General features: G+C 47.3%; 1 long non-coding RNA gene across 1 annotated transcript in view; it reads right to left on the bottom strand.

Moving 5' to 3' along the window:
- Positions 1-22539, bottom strand: part of LOC124515923 (uncharacterized) — a 73704-nt gene extending 51165 nt beyond the window's left edge. The window contains exon 1 of the long non-coding RNA XR_006962928.1: positions 22057-22539. This is a non-coding gene — a long non-coding RNA (uncharacterized LOC124515923). The remainder of the gene's footprint in view (positions 1-22056) is intronic.
- Between the last annotated feature and the right edge of the window lie 1697 nt (positions 22540-24236).

Genomic DNA, 24236 nt, shown 5'->3' with positions numbered 1-24236 from the left:
AAGCAGACCTTCCTAGCCCATCTGAAAATGCTCTCAGAAGCACACACCAGAAGAGCACCTGGGCTGGGCATTTTGTAGAAGCAGAAGCTAACACCGCATCAGTAAGTCAATACGAGAAGGAAAATGCACAACAGGTTTTAGTGTGGTCAGGTCCGGAAGCACAGCCAGTAAGTAAGTACCAAGCCAAACACTGGGAAAACTTGATACCTTTACTCAGGAGGACCACACGATCGGTGTAGGGAGCACGGCCATGGGGTTTGCTGCAGGGGAGAGAGATTGGGCCCAACTCTGAAGACAATAAGGAAGAGGGGGATTTATAGCTTAGGAGCAGGGTGGGGGTCAGTGGATGGGAAAGTACGAAGAGGAAACCTCAGGAGTCAGGGGGGACTGTGGCCAAACAGAGCTAGCAGGACTCTCGCCAAAGGCAGGCCAGGGTAAGCAGCCCTCACCTGGGGAAGGTGGGGGAAGAGGAACCCAACCAGATAGTAAGGGTTATGGAGATATGAAGGATAGGGGATTCTGATCGAACCAACTTAGCAGCGTTCTTGCTAAAATTGGATAAAGCAGAAACAAACACAGAAGCTTAAAAGTTGAGGCCTAGTAGAAAAAGAGCTCAGAAGAGCCTCACTAGAGTTTGGTCTGGGAGAGACTGTCAGGCCCAACCTCCAGGACACCATGCTTGTGGGTGAGGCCCAAACTCTTCAAGGGAGGTGATTCCTTGGATGACCTACTTCCTCCGTGCTGGCGGGAGGACACGGGGGCTAACAAAGGGTGGAGGGAGAGAGAGGGAGGTGCAGGGAGAAGGACAGAGCCCTGGTGCTTACCATCACTAATGACATCTTTGCTCTTATGGCCTCAGCTGCTCTACGTGATAAAGCAGCCATTTAATCATTCCTGGGGGCAGGAAACACTGGTTTTGACTTTTTTTTGTTATTTATTTCTCAATATACTTGTAAAACTGGGAATCAAAGTTCTCACTGTATCGGGGCACCTGAGTGGCTCAGTTGGTTAAGCGTCTGACTTCGGCTCAGGTCACGATCTCCCAATCTGTGAGTTCAAGCCCCACATCAGGCTCTGTGCTGACAGCTCAGAGCCTAGAGCCTGCCTCGGATTCTGTGTTTCCCTCTCTCTCTGCCCCTCCCCCACTTGTGCTCGCCCTCTCTCTCTCTCTCTCTCTCTCCCTCCCTCCCTCCCTCCCTCAAAAATAAACATTTAAAAAAATTTTTTAAGTTCTCACTGTATGGATACAAAACTAAGTCGGGCTCTTTCTATCCACATAAGAAAGAAAAACTTGGTGTCCAGTAAACAACCATTGATGGGCACAAAGCCAACAGGACAGAAGGAAAGGGCTCTCCTTCCCAGACATTCTTTCTCTGAGGTGGGATGGGGTGATGGAGGAGAAGGAGATCATCTGGAGTCCAACCGCCGAAGAAGTGCCGACACCACACCAGGAAAAAGCATCGTCCTGTCGAGTCACCAGTGTCGACTTCGCACTGTCCCACGGCCCCAGAGCAAAGGCTCAGAACTCCCATAGTCAGGGTTTCTGCCATTCTCCCCTACATCCCTGCCCTGGCTCAGAGGAGGGCCCTCAGGGCCTCAGGGCTGAGCTACGTCTTCAGGTCAGCCTGCCCTCAGGTGATAAGACCCTACGTGCACATGTGAGAACGTGTGTGCATGCACACACACACACGCACACGCACACACACCTGCACACTGGACAGACATGAGAGACGGAACGGTTTCCTCTCTAAGATCTTATGAAGGCTGGGATGCACAGAGCCACATCGAGGTCTGACTTTCTGAAAATCATAATGTCTCTACAGGTAGGAAGAGAGATAAACGAAGCTTCCTTCCAGCTGATGTGAACAGAGGCTTTATTTTCTCACTGGAGTGTTGTAAGAATTGATTGTTTTAGGGAAATAACATAAAATCTAAGAGCTCTGGTCCCCAAGCTAGAAGACAGGCCAGATCTATTCATTCTGCAAGCATTAAAAACCCACTGCTTAATTAATACACCAACCACCCCACTCGCTCTTTGCCAAGAGGAAGTACAGCGCACTCCCATGGGCTGGCATCCTTGACACAGAGACGCAGACAAGATACTGAAGGTGAACACAGCTAAGTCCATTTGGGATGTTTCCTTGTAGCTTCAATGAGGCAATAAAAATTTTAAATGTTAAAAATCCAACATCTGCTGTGATGTCTTGAATTGTATCAATGCGTTCCTTTTTTAAGGTTTTATTTATTTATTTTGAAGACAGTGAGCAAGTGAGCATGGGGGAGGGGAGACAGAGAACCCCAAGCAGGCTCTGTGCCATCAGCGCAGAGCCCAATGTGGGGCTCGAACTCACCAACCAGGAGATCATGACCTGAGCCAAAACCAAGAGCCTGATGCTCAACCGACTGAGCCACCGAGGTGCCTGAAAATGTTCCTTTTTTAACAAGGTGTTATGTTCAGGGAACATATCCGCTGATTGTTCCAAAAGAAAACAAGAAAAAAAAAAAAGCCCTCTCCCCAAAGGAAACTGCTTCAACCAGAAATCTGCTTTCCCATTCGATGTTGGCAGGCATTTTCAGTGCCCTCTTGTCTGTCTCATGGACCCCACTGAAGAGTGCAGTGCCCCCTTAAAAATATTAATGACACTGCCCCTGGCGCCCTTCATGTGGAAGGAAATGTTTGTCACGTACCTATTACACATCATTTCCTCTGCCATGAGCTTGAAATACCTTACAGAGTCGGATATGTAATGGGAATGTGCACGGTGATGAAAGCATCACAGGCCTCGAATCATCTAGCTCCCCCAAAAGCCCTATAAAGTCAGTCTGTACTATGATCCCCATTTTTTTTTTCAACGTTTATTTATTTTTGGGACAGAGAGAGACAGAGCATGAACGGGGGAGGGGCAGAGAGAGGGAGACACAGAATCGGAAACAGGCTCCAGGCTCTGAGCCATCAGCCCAGAGCCTGACGCGGGGCTCGAACTCACGGACCGCGAGATCGTGACCTGGCTGAAGTCGGACGCTTAACCGACTGCGCCACCCAGGCGCCCCAGGTCCCCATTTTATAAAAGAGGAAACCAAGGCTCTGAGAATGGTCTTCCCAAGGTCACATAAATGGTAGGTCTAGGATTCATATTCAGCCCAACTTTCCTCCAAATCTACATTCTTGTCCCTGCACCAAATGCTTGCAGGCCAGGGCCATCTTCTCCCCTATCAGCAGAACCCTGGCATTCCGGTGAGGCTAGACCTTGTCAGGAATGTTTTGAGGCTAGGTTTGAATTCCAAAGCCCGTTCCTCAAGCAAATTTCTTGGAAGCACAGGCCTTGGGAGGGCCATGAGGAAAACCAGAAGCAGATCAGAAAGCCTGCTTTGCACCAGGCCAAACGCGGCCACCAGCTTAAGGACGAACCGCCCACGTTCAGGGCTTCTCCACCAGCAGTTTGAGATGTGCCTGTGCCAACTCCTTCAAGTTTCCTAACCTTTAAAGTGGGTACAATAATGCCTGACCTTTAGGGCTGCTATGAGGAGTTAATGTGGTACGAATCCTAACAGATCTAACAAGCGCCTGGCACATGGTGGTCAGTAAACCATGGTTCCTGCTACTATCTCCTGGTGACCTCCAGGAACTATTCCCAGATCCGGGGAAGAGGCGAGGAACAGTCCTCCACGGTGGGGAAAAAGTATTTCGTCATCAAATTGTTAAAAATTTCTTATGCATGATGACAGTAAAAAAGCAAACCGACTTTTAATTGGTTTTACTACTGTTTTTAAATTCTCTACAGACGATGTAAGCCTCTCTTGCCTGCACCTATGGGAGACATCCCCCTCTCCCTCCTCCCCACTCTGTGTGCCTTCCTCCCCACTCCCCACATGCCACGGCCTAGATCTCTTCCAAATTTCCCGATAGAGAGGGAATAGACAGCAGCAGTCTTTCGGATCTCTCGGCTGGGGACAGGGGCTGAGTGGGGGGTGGCTCCCCGTGGTGACCGGAACACTTCAGGGAAAAAGAAAGCAGCTCCTTCACAAACAGTGTGCACCTGGCCACAGAGGGCCTCGCTGAAACGTTTTCCGGGGAAAAGGAGGTGCACATGCAAAGCTCATGATTGGGAAAGAACCCGATGTTCGGGAAGGCAGGGGGCAGTTGAGAGCGAGTGGTTGAGAGAGGCTGGGGCAGTGAGCAGGCTGTGTTAACAAGTTTCAATTCTTTCATCCAGCAAGAAGCCTCTGACATGGCCGGGGCCAGGGCAAAAAGAACAGCCTGGAAGGGACACAGCGGGTGTGGGGGAGCAGTTAGGAAGCTTTTGCAGCACCCAAGTCTGGACAAGAGGAACAGACATCAGATGGACAAGTGGGTGCACTCCAACCCAGGTCCTCAGGAAGAGGAATCGATGGCCCTCGGTGACAGCTTAGGTGTGACGGGTGGTGGGAAGGAGAGAGGGTGAGGTCTGTTTTCTGGCTTAAGCACCTGGGGTGGGGGGGATAGGGGTGCCCCTTACCGAGACAGGGGATGTCTGAAGAGGAGAGACTCAAAAGCAGAGGGCAGGGGCTGGGTGGGGGGCAGGTGAGCAGCTACTGAACCAAGTGGTGCACGTGCTGAGTCACCCCCGTGGAGACGCTGGGCAGACAGCTGCACTGAAAGTCAGGTGTTCCAGAGAGCGGTCCAGACGGGACGCGTGTCAACGCAAAATGGGGAGTGAAGGGTTCACCCGGGGAAAGAGGCCACAGGAAGAAGAGTGTTCTAGGGCACTCCAGCTCTTAACGGCCAGGCAGCGGGGCGGAGGAAGCGGCAAAGGATGCCAGGCAGGAGGGGCCAGAACAGTAGGAAGAAAATCAGCTGAGGGTGGCGCCTCCGATGCCAGGGGAAGAAAAGAGGATTTAGAGTTTTAATTAAGCTTAATAAAATGCTGCTCGGAGGGCAAGAGAAATGCAGTCTGGACAATGTCATCGACTTTGACAGATCTGCAGGTCACAGGTGCTCTTCCTAGGAGCAGGTGCGGTGGGAAGCAGCCCGCAAGGCCTGAGGAGCAAGCAGGGGGAGAGACGTGCACTTCTGTCTCACCGGCTGCCCCCAAGCTTGTCCTCTGTCACATCAGTTAGCGTGTCCACCGCACAGCCCTCATCTCAAGGTATGATCACCCTGCTGACTCATTTACTGTGTTCTTCCCTCCCTGGAGATGGAAGTTCCGTTAGGGTAAGCACCTGGTCTCCTCGAGGCACACCGTACATCCCACACTTAGCAGGCTGCTTGGCACGGAACAGTGACTCCAGAAACACCTGTGTGTGGGACACTGAACAAATGAAGTCGAATCCGAGAGTAGACACAAGTTTGGTTAATAAGCAGAGAGGGAGGGAACTGGAAAGTGGGGGGGCTGCCAGCAGAATCTGTTGGTGCGGATGCACCAGTGGGGAGGAGAGCAGAGGTGGGTGGTTCCCTGAGAAGGTGGGGTCGCAGGCTGGGGCGGAGGTTTATGGCAGAGGCAGGACACTAACACAAAAGCTTAAAAGAGAGACTTAGGGGTATTTTCTGGTTTAAATGACATCCAACCATTTTCTGGTTTAAATGGGCATCCACATGCCCAGGACTTAGGGCACATGCCCCCAGAGTAAGCCCTGAGACAAGGACCCCTAGGCAGGGGATTCCTCAAGGAAATATTCCCAGGAGGTGGGTGAAGCCGTTGGGGTGGGGGGGGGGAAGCCCACAGAGAAGGGGAGAGGCCAGGCCAGGGTCTGTCCTCAGGTGAAGTCCCAGCCTCAGCCTGATCCCAGGAGACTTCTGGAGTAACATCTGCACCTCCTTCCCAAGGCAAGACACCTGAGCTTCCACAGTCCCACACCAGTGAATACTGGCCACCGAAACTCCAGCTCTCTTGGCAAGAGGGCAACATCTGAAGAAGGGGACAAGGGCAGGAGCCACAGAAGCTGCACGGGGCGCGGGGACGCACAGAACTGGTCAAAGTGACCCAAGGGTGTCTGGGCAGAGTGCCAGCCGTGTTCGCTACTAAATCAGAGTGGATTAGTCTGGAAGAGCCCGCCACACACAGCTTCATTCCCGCGGTCTGGATGGTCCAGGGGTGGTTACGACTGAGAAAAGTGGTTCTGGAAAAGAATCCTTCCAAGAAAGATCCGCTCCTAAAGTACACAGAAGTGCTACTCTTGGAAAACTGTAAGGGCATGAATCTTCCTGCACCTACATACCAAAGCTGAATGTGAGGTGCCACCCTGAAGAAGGACTTAGAGTATTTAGAAATACTTCAGAGTCGAGCGGCAGAAAACCGAGTAGCCTGTGTTATGTTCCTGGAACACACAGAGGATGCTCACGGTCTCGTGACAGTGTAGGCTCCTCAGAAAGCACATCAGTTGAAATCAAATCAAATCAATCAACCAGCCAACATTTACTGAATACCTGCTATGAATCTGGCTCTGTGCCAGAAATGGTGAACTGGAGACATGCCTCTTGTGCTAAAAGTCAATCCATCGCCAGATGACAGTCTGGAAACAGTTAAAGAACAAGGTGAAATAGGATGCAGGGGGGCAGGGGGGAGGGGAGGGGAGGCGGTGTAGTTTGATGGTTAAGAGTGGGCCTCAGACTCCGACGGCCCAGGATTATTCTCATTTCCACCACCGGATGCTCTGTGCTTTACTTTCCCTGGCTGAAAAATGGGGTAATAACACCATTTATTTCACAGGATTCCTGTGAGGATAAAATGAGACAATTTGTGTAAGGCCCTTAGAGCACTGCCTGATGCACACAGTAAGCGCTCAGCTCCTGGGAGCCCCGTTGCCGCAGTCATTATTGGCGGTGGGGGGTGGAAAAGATCACTACTTACTTGACTTGTCTTCTACCCTGCTCTGCTCAGGAAGGACCAAGATGTTTTGCCTGACTATGGGACCTCACTAGAAAAAAAAAAAAAAAATCGAGAAAATCCACCCATGTTTTCTTGGACCCAGATGCAACCAAGCTAAGTGTGGAAACAAGAGTTGCAGGCAGATGGCAGGTCCCTCTCCTGAGCAGGCCAGGAGCCAAGGCCAGTGGCTGTCTGTGCTGGAAGCCTTTTAGACTCACAGCACACATGTGCTCAGACTCTAAAGAGTGTTGGGTCAGCAAGGAAGCACTAGGAAAGTCATCAGCATCTTTGTGTCCCTGCTGACCACGGCCTGCCCCGTGTCAGGAGCAGGTGCTGACACCTTTCTGATCAGCACACAGAACGGAGCGCCCAGGCCCCAAGCAATGCAGCCACACAGGCCAGCGCTCCTACCCTGCACCTCCACGCACAGCTGTATGACCTGCAGCCAGTGACTCTGACCTCTGAAGGCTCAAATTCCCTTGTCTTTAAAACAGTTCCTGGCCTTGGCTGTACCTTAAAATCACTGGGGGAGTGTTTAAAAGTCCAGAGACCCAGGACTCACCCCAGCCCAATAAAATCAGAACCCCCCGGGGTAGGAATCACTGCTGAAAGGGCGGATGGCCATCATCTCCTAAGTCGCCAGAGTACATTAACCGAGATTAACCATGGAAACCGCTTAACACGGTGCTTTACCCAGAGTGCCCCATAAAAGGTAGTTACCACACTGTATCACTCAGAGCTCCCAGACTCCAGAGACACTCCCCACAGACCCACGGAAGTCTGTACTTTGGAAGTGTTATTCTGTTCATAGGAAAATTCTGTTCAGGTGCCTCACTTTGGCAAATATCAAAGATCAATCCCACATGGTGATTTCTCTAGCTCTTTGGATCACCCTGGCCCTAAATCATCTTTTTCTTGGAGAGAAAAGGCTCAGACCCAGAAAGTGTTTCTTGAAATGCAGGGCTGTTAGGCTAAGTCTTCGTTTTCAACGATGCACTTGGGCCTCATATCTGCCACCCTAACAAGGAAGCCGCCGTTCGAAAAGAGCTTCAGTCCCTGGCTTGCAGAGGTGACAGGGTCAGGGCCAGGCATCCACAATGCTGGCGACTATCAAGGCCCTGACAGTTACATCCTTGATAGAACTGTAGGAAACTACTTCTGGGCCTGTGCCCCCCCCTTGTCATTCTCTAATCAATATAGGGCTTCAAGCCCTGTGATGCATGAAGACTCACACAAACCCGGGCATAAGGATCTCTGAGTGTGCGAGGGGCCTCTCCGGGCCGTGCTTCCTACATGTTGACATGTCTGGACCCAGAACTGAGAGAAGGAACTCGGACAAAGCAAACAAGTAAGATCCCTTATGACTTGTAGTTATATTTTTCAAAGCATAATTAACACTCAAGAGCACCGAAACAGAACTTCGATTCAGGAATGAAAAGGAAGCAGCTGGCGCCCTGGCTGGAAGGAGAGCTACGAGATGACAAGGGGAAAAAAAATGTCCCGTCCACCCAGTGTCAAGGCAGAGCTTGTTGTCTAATGGGAGCTCAGCCACTAGGGTGCCCAGCAACAGAGAAGTTGATGGGAACTATTCCGGTCCCATCATGAGCTGCTAGGAAGAGATCTGCCTCTATGTGGTCCACACCCTGACATTCCTATATGAAGAGTCATCCAACAGATAGTATTTATGGGTTAAGCACATCTATCTGTCTGTCAATATTTCACATCCCGTTCAGTAGGTACTCCAATTATCCCCATTTTGCAGATGAAGAAATTGAGGCACATGGGGGTTAAGAAGCTTGAGGACGATCACACAGTTAGAATGCGACAGAGGTGGAATACGAACGCTGGAAGTCTGGCTCCAATGCCTATGCTCTCAATTCCTGTGCCGTATTGTTTCTAGTCTAGTGAGGGTATCGAACAGATAGACAGACAGGGTCTGAGGGATATACTAGGGCTTGGCACAGGTGGTGGTATCCAAATCTCTTTATTATCTCCCGCTCACTCATAAGAAGACAAATATAAGGGGCCACCTGGTGACAGGCTGGTAGGCACATGGACAGATAAAATGGGTATTCCAATTGCTGGAGAGATAAACCAGAAAAGGAACTTGACTAAGTATTTACCCAGGAGAAATGAAAAGATAGGTGCACACAAAAGCCTACATGGGAGCTTTATTTGCAGTCGCCCAAAATGGAAAACAACCCAAATTTCTATCAACAGGTGCGTGGAAAGACACACGGCAGTACATCTGTGCAAGGGGATAGCCCGGGCAGTGCAGAATGAGCTGCTCATGCACACGGCAGGAAGGAGCCTCAAATGCACTGTGCTGAGGGAAAGAAGTCAGGAGCCAGAAGGCACCTGTTTTCCGATCCCATCTATATGGGGTTCTAGAAAAGGCAAAGCGCTCATTTCAGAAAACAGAGTGGTGGTGGCAAAGGGAAAGGGGTGGCAGAGAGGCAGAACTGACTGCAAATGGGCACAAGGGAACTTCTAGGGATGACGGAAACGTTCTGTATCATGACTGTGGTGTGGCGACATGGGTGTAGATGTTGGTCACAGCTCATCGAACTGTATACTTGAAAGGGTGAATATTATTATATATACATTATGCTCAATTTTAAAAAGAGACTTGATGGGGCACCTGGGTGGCTCATTTGGTTAAACTTCCAACTTTAGCTCAGGTCATGATCTGAACCCACGGTTCATGGGTTTGAGCCTCGCGTTGGGCTCTGTGCTGATAGCTCAGAGCCTAGAGCCTGCTTTGGATTTGGTGTCCCTCTCTGTCTCTGTCTCTCTCTCTGTCTCTCTCTCTCTCTCTCTGCCCACCCCCTGCCCCCCGCTCACGTTTTGTCTCTCCCTCTCTCAAAACTAAATAAACATTAAAAAAATAAAAAAAGAGACCTGATATCTTACAGTCCCCCCTGAGATGTACTGGGCTTGGAAGCAAGAGTTAGATATGTTCTGCTGCTTTTTTTTTTTCCTTTTCTTTCTCTTCCTCTTCCCTTCTCCCTTTCCTTTCTCCTCCCTCCCTTCCTTCCTCCCTCTCTCCCTCCTGAAAACCTACTCTCTCCCTGTCCATGCCAAGCTAGCGGCAGGCCCCTGAGCCCCAAGCCTTTCCAGCACTGCCATTACAAATTAGGGGAAATGATCAGATATCCAGGGAGACTGATTCTCAGCCTGCTTCAGTGGGGCAGATGTTCAGCAAAAACCGGCCAATGACCCACAGAGCAGGCTGGCAAGCCCATGAGGCTCTCTCATTGGGCTCCTCTGTAGCTTCTGCCTCCCAGGTGGAAAGTATGCATATATTAGGTGAAAAAAAGGAAAGGCGTTTCCAAGAACGACTTGGCCTTGGGAGAAGGGGAGGTCATTTGTCTCCATCCGAGAAAAATGTTCATTCACCCTTGAACTGTTCTCTCTAAAACCTTGGGGGATGGGGTTGGGGTGAGGGGCTGTAGCAGGGGAGAAAAGGAGGTGGGCAGAAGAGGGGAGCAAATGCCACCCTGCTCTGGGGTAGCAGCAAGATGAGCTCCTACCATCTCAAACCCTGGAAAAGATGGAAGGAAAGAGGAAATCCTTAACTCAACCAGTTTCTGCCTGGCTACCTGGCACCAGGGGTGCCCCTGGCCTGGCTGGATGAGAGGTGAACAGAGAAGTTAGTAGGGCAGGCAGGCAGCACGAATGGGGACAGAACATGATATTGGCACCGTTCCCTCCACCGGGTCTGCAGGGGGTCCGTGGCAGCCGGAACGTCCATCTGCTGTGCCCTGCCACTAGAAGGCTCACAGGAAGGGAAGGGGACAATGACAACCCAGCAGCCCCTCACTAATACACCAGAAAGTGAGCCCACCTGCCCAGGAGTAAGCCACGTGAAAGTAACCAGTCAGAGCTCTCCTGGACAAACCCCTCCTAGCAACAGAGAGTTATAAAGTCCATCAGCCAAAAACAATGCAAGTTGAGTTCAGTCAAGCGCAACCCAGCCACATGGGCAGAGGGAGGGTCTGGGGATGCCAGCTGTCTCTGAGTCCCGCTTGCTGGAAGTTGAGAGAGCCAGTCTTAGAGAACTGGATGCTTGTACTTCTTTTTTTCCCAAAAGAGAGTTGGTCCCCAGGTGGGAAGACTTATCATTCAATCACAAACTAAAAATAAAGAGATAAGGGTAGCATGAAGGTGGAACTCAGCCCAAGGCATGGGGGGGAAAAAAAAAAAAAGGTAGCCATAAAAGAAAAGGTAGCAATTCTGAGCATTTAGCCCTTAGTGAGTGGAAGAGAGGAGACCATCTCTAATCCTAATTAACTCTGTTCCAGGTTTGGGGGGAAAAAAGGTGCCTCCAGAAGAAATGACCTGCCAAAACATAACAGCCAACGTTTGGAAATGAAAATCAGCTAAAAATCCAGCAGTTCTCCCAAGTTACCAAGGAAGAAGAATTAACCCCCTAGCAGCTAATGAACTTCTGCAGACTTTTATTTCCAGTGCTGTAGGGAATGAAGTATGTAGGCAACTCTCCTGAAAACAACAAAGAAAACTAGATAGTATAAAAAAACATCTCTTTGGTGTTTGTTTGTTTGTTTTAATGTTTATTTATTTGGGCAGGGAGGGGCAGAGAGAGAGGGAGACAGAGAATCCGAAGCAGGCTCCAGGCTCTGGGCTGACAGCACAGAGCCCAACACGGGGCTCGAACTCACCAAACGTGAGATCATGACCTGAGCTGAAGTCAAATTCTTAGCCATCTGAGCCACCTAGACACCCTGAAAAACATCTCTTTGAACGACTAATGAGCTGGGAAGTTTGTAAGAAATATTCGGAAAGTGAAAACCAAGTATACAAGTTGGAGCCCAGAATGGGAGCCAAGCCCTGAAGCTAGTATGAGGATATCTGCCCAACAAAGTAAACTTGAGGTTCATCTTTTGTGGCCTGAGGAGACAGGATAAGAATTTCCCATAACTGACAAATGATACTATTACATGTATCCTGGAAGTCCAATGAGTACCAAATATAAAAAATTAAAAGAAATATACACTTAGGTGCATCTTTGTGAAAATGTAGAACACCAAAGACAAAAAATAAACATTCAAAAGTAGTCAGAAAAAAAAAGAAAGATTTTTCTCAAAGGAAAGACAAGACTGATAGTAGATTTCAAAGACAATGGTGGATTGTATGGAAACCAATTTGACAATAAATTTCATATATTAAAAAAAAAAAAAAGACAATAGTGGAGGGGCGGCTGGGTGGCTCAGTCAGTTAAGCGTCCGATTTCGGCTCAGGTCATGATCTCACATTTCGTGAGTTCGAGCCCCGCTTCGGGCTCTGTGCTGACAGCTCAGAGCCTGGAGCCTGCTTCAAATTCTGAGTCTCCCTCTCTCTCTGCCCCTCCCCCGCTCATGCGCACACTCTCTCACTCTCTCTCCCTCCTTCAAACATAAATAAAAACATTAAAAAAATTCAAAGACAATGCTGGGAAACAGAAAACATGCAAATAATATCTTCATTATTGGAGAGAAAATCTTCAGTATTGGAGAGAAAATAACTGTCAACCTAGAATCCTACCCTAGCTCTCAAAAACAAAGAAAAAGTTACTATATTTTCGGGCAAAGAAAAAAACAGAGAAGCTGTCACCAGCAGACCCTCACATAAGAAAATTCTAAAAAATGTATTTCAGACTCCTTCAGATAATACTAAACAAAACAAAATTGGTAAATCTCTGTTAATATCAGTCAGAATAGACTTTAAGACTAAAAGAATCACTAGAGACACAAATGCCACTCCATTATAAAAGATCCAATCCACCAGCAAGATAAAACAATTTTAAACTTGTAGGTACATATTAACAAAGGCCAAAACATATAAAACAAAAAACTGGCAGAACCATAAGAAGAAACAGAGAAATCCACAATCATAGTTGGACATTATAAGGCACTTCTCTCAATGACTAATTGATCAAGCAGACAGTAATCAATAATGACAGAAAAGATTTAAACAACACAGTTAAGAAGTTTTATCTAACAGGGCTATACAAAAGATACTAGAGCTAACAGTGATAGACCCCATGCAACACTGTGAAAATTGACCACATACTGAGCCTTACACAACAAACCTCAACAAATATAAAATGTTGAGTAACATTTACAAACAACATTTACCAACCATGATACAATTAAGTTAGAAATCAACATCAAAAATGTAACAACAAGAAAAAAAATAGATGTCTGGACACTGAGAAACAGAGGCACACTTAACTTATGAGTCAGAGAATAAATAATAGTAGAAATCATAAAACACTTAGAACCAAATGATGCAAAAATACTACATATCAAAAAATGTGTGATGAAGCCATAAGGAAAATACACAACCTATAATGTTCATAGAGGAAAAAAGTCAAACTCTCAAGAAGTTCAGAAAGAACAAGAGATCAAACCTAAATAATTTAGAATGGAGAAAATCATAAAAATTAGTATAGAAATTAATGGACTAGAAAATAAAAGAGGATCACAAAATCAACAACTGTTCTTTAAATGATTAATAAGATTGACAAAATTCTGAAAAGGGTATTCAACAAAAGAATATAGAAGGCACAATAGTAATACAAATGAAAAGGAGTTATATCACCACAGATGCCATACAGCTTAAAAAATTAAAAAGCATATTATAAATAACTTTATGGTAAAATATTTTGAAAACTCAGACAAAATGGATACATTGCTAAAAAAAAAAAATCTAACTTACCAAAATCAATTCCAGAAAAAAAAAAAAAACTAAAACCTGAATAGATCAGTAACTACTGAAGAAACTGAATCTCCAGTGAAAAATCCCCAAAGAAGAAAGAATCCCAGCCCTAACTCTTTTTGAGAACAGATAAAGAGGAAGTATTCTACAGCTCACTTTACAAGTCTAGCAGAACTAGATGCAAAAGCCTGACAAGGATAATGTGAGAAATGAAAATTGCAGTCCAATACACTCATGAATGAATATAGATGCAAAACTTCTAAACAAAATATTAGTAAAACAAATCTAGCAACATATAACAAAATGAATCCATCATGACCGAGTCAGGTTTATTCTAGGAAAACAAGATTAATTTTACATTGGAGGGTTGTTGACGAGACATTAACAAATTAAAGGAAGAAAAACTTACATAAATCCTCTCAAAAATGCAGGAAAGGTATTTTAGAAAGATCCATTTATGATTAAAAGTAACACTTTGCAAACTACTGAAGAAAGGTAGTTCCTTATCCTGATAAAGAATATCAAATCCATAGAGAGGATCATTCTCAAGGGAAACTATTGAATATGAAAAGCAAAACTAAAACTTTTGGAAGGCAATACAGGAGACTATTTTATGACTTTGCCATAGGGAAAGATGTCATTAAAAAGATACGAAAAGCTCAATGATAAAATAAAGATTGATAAAATCTTATTACGTCAAAATTCAGAATTCCTGCCACTCTAAAAGTATTAAAAAAGACCAGGAAATATTCCAGAAATTAGGAGAGGATATTATCAACACTAAGAATATAGTTTCCAGCATACATAAATAACCTCTACAAATAAATAAGAAAAATGCACACTACCCAATTTTAAAATAAATGGACAAGACACTTGAAAAGGCACTCTTTCACACACACACAACCAAAAGTCAACAAGCATCTGGGGAGATGCTGAACCCCTCGAGTAATCAAATGTATACAAATTAAAACCAGATAAGATACTATTATATACCCGTAAGACTGGTAAAAGTTTCTGACAATATCCAACAAAACATGAAGCGTTAGCAACGAGAAATAGAGCAAAAGGAACAACTACACACTGCAGCTGGGTATAGAAATTGGTTAAACACAGTGGAAACTAGTTATTTTTATTGAGGTGAAATTCACATAGCATAATGGAAATTAATTTCGAACTAGGCTAGTAGCACTGAAGGTGCCCACAGTCTACGACCAGTAATTCTACTCCTATGTATATTCCTTGAGTAAACCTATATACATGTTCACGAGGGGGCTTGAACAAGAGTATTCACAGCAGCATTATTTAAACCAGAAAAAAAACTAGAAAAACCTTTAGTGTTTGTTAGTAACAGGATATATAAACCGCAATATACTCATTCAGTGGAATATTACAGTTCAGCAAAGTGAACAAATTTCAGCTACACTCAGCAACATGAACAAATCCAGGAATGAAGCATTGAACAACCAGCTGCCATAGTCAGAAGGGATCCCAAACACAGTGTGGGAGCTGGGTCCCAAGACCCCCTGTTGTGCCAGGTGGGATTCCCTTCAGGAAGGTGAAGGGAATTGAAGAGGTCTTGTGAGAGCACTTGGGGGAAAGGGGGGTTTGTGGAGAGGTGGTCAGGTGATCAGCAATTTACAACCAACGGATATGGAAATATTTCAGTTGTTGCCCACCAATGCAGCCTTCTGGTCTGCATGGGCTGACTCTGTACTTAAGACACAGGAATACAAACAGTATGATTCCGTTTACACAAAGTTCACGAACATACACAGCTAGAGATATTGTTTAGGGATGCAAAACATAAATAAAGAAAAGCATTGGGAAAAGAGGCAGAAATGTCCAGAAAATAGTTATCCCTGAAAAGGGGGGAGATGGGACAGGATGGTGAGAGTAACACTCTTCAAAGGTAAGAGTAACATTCTTTCTTGTTAGTTGACTGGTGAATACCTTTGCACCTTTATATACAGTTTGTAAGTATTCTTTTGTATCTAGTGGCTATTTTTTTTTTAATTTTTTTTTTCAACGTTTATTTATTTTTGGGACAGAGAGAGAGACAGAGCATGAACGGGGGAGGGGCAGAGAGAGAGGGAGACACAGAATCGGAAACAGGCTCCAGGCTCCGAGCCATCAGCCCAGAGCCCGACGCGGGGCTCGAACTCACGGACCGCGAGATCGTGACCTGGCTGAAGTCGGACGCTTAACCGACTGCGCCACCCAGGCGCCCCTCTAGTGGCTATTTTATCAACATTATTTAAAAAGAAGTTCACAGAGAAAAATTTAATAAGACACTCTTATAACGAATTGCTGTGGTTCCTGCCACATCTTTCTAGTTGCCTGGCAAAGATGATCTCTTCAACTGCAATTGGTGTAGCTCTTAAACTCACTTAAAATTCTAAGAGCTTCCACCCAAATCACTCCAGAAACATCCTTGCAAGAATCTCTCCAGTAAGGTGCAGCAAGGCCTGACCTCCAGAGTACATTTGTTCTGACTCTTTTATTTATTATAATTATAATCACAAGGCTGTTATTCCTTAATCTCCTGGAATCTCGAGGCTCTTGGGGGGCTCAGCCGGCTGAGCATCCAACTCCAGCTCAAGTCACCATCTCATGGCTCCTGAGTTTGAGCCCTGCATCAGGCTGGCTGCTGTCACTGTAGAGCCTGCTTCAGACCCTCTCTCTCCCTCCCTCCCTCTCTCCGTCTCTCTCTCTCTCTCTCTCTGTCTGTCTCTCTCTCTCCGCCCCTCCCCTGTTTATGCTCTCTCTCTCAAAAATAAATAAATATTTTTTAAAAATAAAATAAAATCTCCTGGAATCTTCTCAAATTCTGAAATCCTTAAAATGAGGGCACAGAGCAAATGACTACATCCTGTTTCTCTTGCCTAGATTTCAATGGTAATGCTCTCATTTTTAGTCCTTTACCATATGTGTCAGCCGTGTGACGCCCCAATTCTCTTCACTGAGATTTGCTGACAGCCAGGGGAAGTTTCTAAGAGTGTGGTGAGTATATATTGAGGGCCAGGGAGTGGAGGCAGCTTGAAAGGCTGCACACAAGTATGATTTTTTAGCAACTCCAGCCATGCCTGGCATTTGTAGCTTCAATATTCACTTTCTCAGTTATTTGTGAACAACCTCTAATGGCAACCTTCCTCCCCCTGAAGCACAAGTGTTAACTCTGCATTGCAAAGCAACAGGGCAAGAGCTGGTCTCTTAGCTAGAGAGGGAGCTTTGACAAAGCTCTTTCCGCCAGGAAAACAGAAACTCTGGAAGTGAGAAAAACTTTATTTCCTTGACTGCGCATTGAAAAGGCAAATAATTGGTGGCTGGTGACTAATCATGGAAAGCTTTCCTCTCTGGACAGAGAGGTAGAATCAGGTTTCTACCTGATTCAGAAGGAAGTCAAGAGCCTATGCAAATACTTCTGCATCTCCAAATTTGGAGATCTGCCAGAAGTTTGAAATCTCTCTGTAGAAAACATCAAGGGTCTGCCATATTGAATCTTGATTGAGGTTTTCAGAATTCTTCTATTAAAATTAAATCAGTCCATTCTTACCAGGTTCCTCTGATCTTAAGATAGCTTCGGCCTCTAACACCAAGCCTGGAAGTCCAATGGATGAGTGAACAAACTAACTTCGGTGTCAGAGGCTCACAGAGCATGTCGTGTATTTATAATACTGCTGTTATTTTTCTGCATCACTTTCTATGATTTATCAGTCGTGCATACATTACTCGTTTTTTTTAAAAGTTGGTTCTGAACCCCAATTCCAGGACTCATGTGCATTCAGAGGGTTTCCAAGATTCCTGAGACAACCTTCCCTATGAGGCACTCTCAGCTCATCTCTACTGCACATCTATCTAGATGTAAAGCCCCACTCTTCTCCTTTTCTCACAAGAGTGCCAGCCACACCTGGTATTTTTGTAACACTTAGTTATGAGGAGAGGAATCCTATCACTCATGCACGCATGGTTTTCACCAACAAGCCGGATTTATGGCCCAAGCACATATTCCCAAGTGTGACCCTTCTGAAAGGGCAGCACTCTGGAGAGTGCAGTTCAGTCACCTCCAACCCTTACCTCCTCTGCCTTCTAAGCCCCCTGGGATTTGGGAGAATACCCTTTTCCCCACGTTATTGCAGCAGTAACCCTTTGCCTATAGACATGGAACTTCTGGACAGTTATGTGCATTTCTGACCATATTCAATGAATTGTTAGCAACAGGTTTTTTCTTCAGCAAGTTCAAAACTGTCTTGAAATGATTTACCCAAATGATGAATTAATGTGCATCTAGAAATTGAACTCTTCTGTGACTTTAAATTAGTGTCTTCATGTTTTGACGTATGCATCAAATTCACAAATACTCTTGGGGGTGCCTAGGTGGCTCAGTCAGTTAAGCGTCCGACTTCAGCTCAGGTCATGATCTCACAGTTCGTGGGTTCAAGACTTACATTGGGCTTCTGTGCTGACAGCTCAGAGACTGGAGCCTGCTTTGGATTTTGTGACTCCCTCTCCCTCTGCCCCTCCCTCACGTGTGTGTGTGTGTGTGTGTGTGTGTGTGCGCGCGCGCACGCGCGTGCAGGCTCTCTCTCAAAAATAAATGAACATTAAAAACATTTTTTAAATACTTCTAAAAATGCATCAGCATTTGTTGTCCTCTGCTTGTGGTTTTTTTTTTTCTGTTGCTTTTGTCTTGGGAGTAAATCGGCGGAAGGGTCAGGCCAAGCTTAGCACTGCTGGTGTAACACAGATAGCTTTCCAGTTTTGAGCACGATGTCAGAATTGCATAAACACCAAAGTGTAGCATGAGAGTGTTGCCATGACACCTTGAACTCATTTTTTTTTACTAGTTTTTCAACAGCACACTGGTTGCGGGGAGTCTACATCTTACTCTGACGTAAGAGATGCAGGCCACTAGGGTTGACCTCTCCTGCTTCATCTTTTCTATCATCGAGTCTCCTCCAGTTAATTCCAGCACTAGAGTAGCCAACTGGAAGGCTCTACGTGTGTCTCTGGTCACGAGCAGGCAGGTTGGGGTTCCCGTGTTTCCCTTAGTATTTTCTGCAGCATCAAATGTTAGAATATAAGCATTATATAATACCAGCACAACCGTTCCCTGCTAAATTTTGGCCAAAGGTCACAAAGTTCTCAATTTCAACAGGAGTGCTTTATAGTTCTGATATTTTGATCAACAAGCTCCTGGCTATCTGTAAACCTCAAGTGTTCTGTTATCCTCCATAAATGCACTTTTTCCTTTAAGCATCATGATAAAAAAAAATAGTTTGGGGAATACTTCCAATTCAGATGCATTCTTAAACTGGGCACAGAGCACGTCACTAAAACTGTTCTTGATGCATAAAGGTCACTGTGAACATCAGTTACTGGGCTACAAAACAGAGTTCTGAAGAACCTATCAAAATACAGAATATTGCACTGAATTGCTTACATTAAGCACTTTTATTAGACAGCCTTAAAATTCTACGCTTTTAATTCCTATACCTTTTAAATCTTATTTCAATTTTTTTTTTAATTTTTTCTGTTTCTTGCATTACTAGTACTTCTAACTGGCACATGTCAAAAAGACCTTTAATTACCCATGTTCAGTACTGTATCAATCTCTTCCAATTTGTTAAGTGTTTTTGACAAATTAAAACCAAGCTCCTTAGGACTTTACCTCATTGAAGACCCCTGAAAGAAAGTATGAAATGTTCTGCAATCATCAAAATACACGAACTGTACCTCGTGGATTTATGACATCTCTCTCTCTTGGTTTACCACTAAGGTCCCAACTGGATAAGCGAAACTGTGAAAATGTGAGTTGCAGACGGTTGTGGTATTATCTTAATATTCACAAGCTACGGAGCACATCTCATTTTTAGCCCATCTCAGTTTCTTCTCAAGATATTTCCGTGGGCTTGGTAAGGCTGTGATGATTATACCCACTTTACAGATGGAGAACAACATGGGTCAACACTTGGCCAAGTCTGGCCTGAAACACCAGTGCTTCCTGTTCATGTGGCCAGTGTTCCCTACCCTACCTTCCCTGTGCATCTGTAGGTCTGTAAACATGCTCTGATCCCACCAGAGACAGAATGAACAACAGTATGTCAGGGCCTCCCTGGTGGGCAATGTGGAGCCGGAAAAGAACCTGAAAGACATCGATAACTCACAGAGCAGGAAGTGGGAGACAAGGTAAAAGCTACCAAGTTGTCGCACAGCTTTCGGTACATCACTTCCCGTCAAATTGGGGCCTGGAACCTGCCAGGACTTCAGACTAAATGCATCTTCTTCTTGCCTGTACCTTTCACACACTAGCCGCCTCAAAGGCTCACTTGGCAAGGACCCGGAGGCAGCACACCCTTCTGCACTCTGAGGAGAGTGGCTGCTGCTGAAACACAATGGGCGGAGACAATCCAGCAACAGTGCCAGCTGAACACATCTTGAGCGGCTGCCATGTGTACCCTTTAGTAGTTGGCTCTTAAAGCAGCCCCACCAGGGTGCTGAGAGGAAAAAAAACAATTTTAGCCTGAAGAGGCCAGACTTTCCCATCAAATTAACAAGTCTACCCAGCAGCCCCAGGCTGCGGTGCTACGGGGTGTGATAAAGGAGCCCCATGTTGACAATTCTGTCTTCTGGGTGCCTTAACCAAACAACGTGGGGGAAGAACAGGGAGCTGAGTATTATACACGCCTTCCCCTCCTGCCCGAAGGTATCCCAGTGGGAGAGCTGTCCTGTGCCCCTGATTCTCCCCCCAAAGAATCCCACAACGTTTTAATGAAAGAATGCACAGGGTCTCTAGCCTCTGCAAGCCATCAGTTTTAAAGAGCACACGCCAAGCGGCTCAGTGGGCCTCCAAGGTTTTCTCAAGCCCCATGGTGCAGCCCAACCCCCAGAACAAAACTGAAACCCCAGCGGCCCAGAGACTCTTCCCTTTCTGGGAGGCATGAAGAACAGCTGGCACCCAAAGCAAGTGAGCCTGGGTGGTCACCCTGGATTCAGGATCGTGTTCACCCCTCAGTTAGGAACCCAGGGGCCCTGCGGGGGTGATTCCAAGCTTCTACGTGGTTCAAGAGGGATGGAAGGACCACAGGAAAATTCAGACAAGCAATGACTAGCTGCAAGGGATATGGGAGGGTCTTCAAGTCCACACCCACCCAAAGCCAATTCCACCCTGTCCCCAGCAAACACGTGGTCTTCGCCCCTGTGTTTTTCACAGAAGGTGCTCTGATTGTTCCACGTTTTCCCACACTCTCCCTGCCCCCAGCATACACACAGTTACATAAAAACATCTTAAACGTGGGACCCAGCTCCTTCAGTCCGGGGGAGGCCCAGGAAATAATGGGGAGCTGCTCGGGCGCAGGGTCTGATCATTAGTTGGGGTTACATAATCACACAGACGAGGGCTGGAGAACGTTCGTGGAGATCAGTTCAGCGCACACCCCATTCTCAGCGCACCCCCCCCATGTCCCCACCCCCGAAGCCCAGAAAACAAGCCAGGTTTAACACAACCGAAGCGCGCCGATGTGGCAGGGGAAGGGGGGGCGGGGCACCTGGCCTCTGCGGTGACAATGCCAAGGGCTGCCAGAAACAGACCCTCCTGCCTGCAATCATTGCCCCCAAAGTTCAAGGGCGGGCCGAACCACAGAAGTTGTCCTGACCTGCAACGGTAAACCGAAGCAGCCACGTTCAAGGAAATCAACACCCAGCCTCCCAGCTCCTCCACATCACTTGGGTCCCAGGCTACGCGGGTTCAGGCTGTCCGCCGCGCTCGGCAGTCCTCCGGCAGCCCGCGCAGTCTCAGCCGGGGCCCCTCAGTGTCACCAGGGTGTCCAGCGTTAAAAGACGGTAACATGTGGGGCACAACTTGGAGAGGGGCAAGAATCCCCAACAGAGCAGGAGTTTGGTTACTGTTCGGTTTTGTTTGGAGGGGAGGCAGCTTGCTCTGCTCCAGTAACGGGAGGGGGTGCTGTAAGGGGAGAGGGGGAAGCTCCCACTCTGCCTTGGCCCCCAGCATCACCCCAACCTCCTTTTGGGCAGCGGAGACCGCTCCGGTGACCCCGAACCATCCCGGGGCGGCAGCCCGGGTGGCAGCAGGAAGCGCAGGTGCCGCGGCGGGCGGCGAGGCGATCGCCAGGGCGGGGAGGGGGGGGGGGGTTGCTCCCTGGCGAGCCGGTGGCTCGGGTGGAGGGCGGCGGCGGGCGAGCGCGGAGCGCGCGGCGCGCACAGGGTTACAGCCGCGGCCGCCGGGATTGACGCGCGGGGGTCACTTGAGGCTCGCGCCGCTCCCCCGGCACCAGGCCGAGCAGCCGCTCAGCCCGCCCAGGGCACCGCACGCCGCGCGGCCGCCCACCCGGACACCTTGCCCAAGAAAGGCAACGTCAAGATGGAATCGCAGCCCGCTATTTCATTTCTCCCGAGGCGGCCGCAGGCAAAAGCACAATAAATAAAATCATGCGCAAGGAATCCATCCGCCGAATAAAAATCCAGAGTCCCCTACCTTCGGCCTTGGGATGGCAAACTGGTCCTGTGTTCTCTGACCCACGGATCCAGCCCCTTCTTCATGAATTATTCCGGTCAGTCAGGATTTTGTGCATTTTTTTCATGAACACCTGTTTCAAGTAAGGGGTAAAGACCTTATTGAAAGAATTGTCCTTAAAAAATAACCTGTGCATACGTATGTCCGTCCAGGCATGCGTGCGTGTTTGTATACACACATATGCACACGGAATGTACATGTACATCGAAGCACCAAACTAGGCAGCTGGATAATGGGAGAGTCGGCTGGTTGTGAGCATGCTCGCGCCGGGAACAGATCCACCCTCTCTGTTATTCCTCTGAATAAATATAAATCACGATCAGAAACCCAAACAGCGGCATCCCTCTTGAATTCCTGCTGCTGAAAAACACGGAATGAATTCAGCCCGCAGACACAGAATCTAATCAGCAGCTGTTTTCTGAATCCAGAGCCAACCCATGCCTCGCTTGTCTTTTCCACTATGAGTCCAGACCTTTTTTGAGCGAGGTTTTAACCTTTTAAAGGTACAGTACACCAATTACCACTTCCGAATAGCTCTTACTCGGAGAGCAGGAAGCGGGTCCCAGGCCTAAAGCCACAGGGCAGGCTTGCACAAAGTGATCATGATTTCGTTTATCTGTGGCTTTTTAACAAGATGGGGCGGGGGTGGGGGGGCTGCAAATGCAAGGTATAAAACTAGGGACACATATTTATTGCAGTGATGGGCTCCTCAGTGACTAATCAGCATGTTATGCAAACACTAGGATCCTTCACTTCTGAACAGACACATTCACCGGGTCAGACAACGCAAGGGACTCCGGTCAGCACGGGTGACACCCCTCACAAGCCCCTAACTGCTGTCAAAAGACCGGGAAGCCTGCCAAAGGGGCGGAAGGAAGTAGGGACTTCGGCCACTTCGGAGTTAACCACAGGGCCCTCCTTGCCCTATCCCTTGCCCTCCAGCCTCAGGTCCCAGGTCCTCAAACTAAAGAAGTGTTCTAGCACTACTTCTAAAGGATCATGTAATCTAGGGCCAGGTCTTATTCCAAGACATTTTCTTTTTCAACCAGAATCCAGAATCCAAACTACCACCTGGGCCTTTAGAGTCTCTAAGATTCAGACTTAGGCCCTTCTTCAAGATTTTGTTAACAACACTTCCTCCTCCCCCCCCCCCCCCCAGGGCTAGGTTGAGCCCAGAGGTAGAAAAATGCAGTGGGGGAGGGGGAGATAACCTCCATCCCAAATTTTTTTAAAAAAATTATTCATTAAGTACTTGAGCCACTTGGATAGTAGTTATTCAAGTTTTGGTTTGGCTTTTCAAGAGGTAGCACCAAGAAGAACCCAAAACTCCTAACCTCACTCGTGTCTGAAAGGAAGGAAAATGCCCTTTGCAGTTTCTTTTTAATCCAGGGAGTCCTAGACCTTCCTAATGGCACTGGCTGCTTCTCCTCAGATTCCCACTCAGCTGTGGCAGCAGCAGCTTACCTGAAAAGCATCCCTGATGTGCCTACAGACACACTCCCTGGGCATGTCCCTCCAGCCCTACATCAGAGCCCACTCCTTCCCTTGGCAAACTACCAAAACCAATGCACTGTCCCCCTTCCACCTTGTGGCAGGCACAGCCTGTGCTGATCCCTCCCAGCCACACACACACACACACACACACACACACACACACACACACACTCTTCTCTCCCTGCTTCCAGGGCTCTTTGGCAGAAAATTATCATATTTCATGTGTCATCGCCCCAGCTAGCTGGGCATGTCACTGATTGGCTGGGCACTGGCAGCCGGAAATGTCACCAGCCACACAGGTTGGAACTGGCTCTCCCGTGGCCACCAGCGACCTCAGCCCAAAAGGCAGTGTGACAAGGCTCAGACCTACCACAGGGAGCCCTGCACTCCTTTCCCTAGTCTGCCCCCTTACCCTCTCCCAGCTTCTCTTGTACCCAGCCCTGGGGGAAGGGACTGCCAGGAGATGTGGACGAGTCTCCAGCAACCTCCAGCTGCAGGGAGAGAGGGAGCTGCTGAAAACCCCATTCCTCCCAGCATGTTGGGGAAGAAATTAAAGATGTCTCCATTCGGTTCTAAAGATTTGGAGCTAGTGTTCCTGACGAAAACAGTCTCTCACATTTAAAAATATATATTTTTCAGCAAGGCTA

The sequence above is a fragment of the Lynx rufus genome, unplaced genomic scaffold (assembly GCF_022079265.1).
Source record: "Lynx rufus isolate CCGP_SWC_20201006 ecotype Redwood Valley unplaced genomic scaffold, mLynRuf1.p SCAF_2, whole genome shotgun sequence".
NCBI classification, from domain to species: domain Eukaryota; kingdom Metazoa; phylum Chordata; class Mammalia; order Carnivora; family Felidae; genus Lynx; species Lynx rufus.
This window is presented reverse-complemented; position numbering and strand designations above follow the sequence as displayed.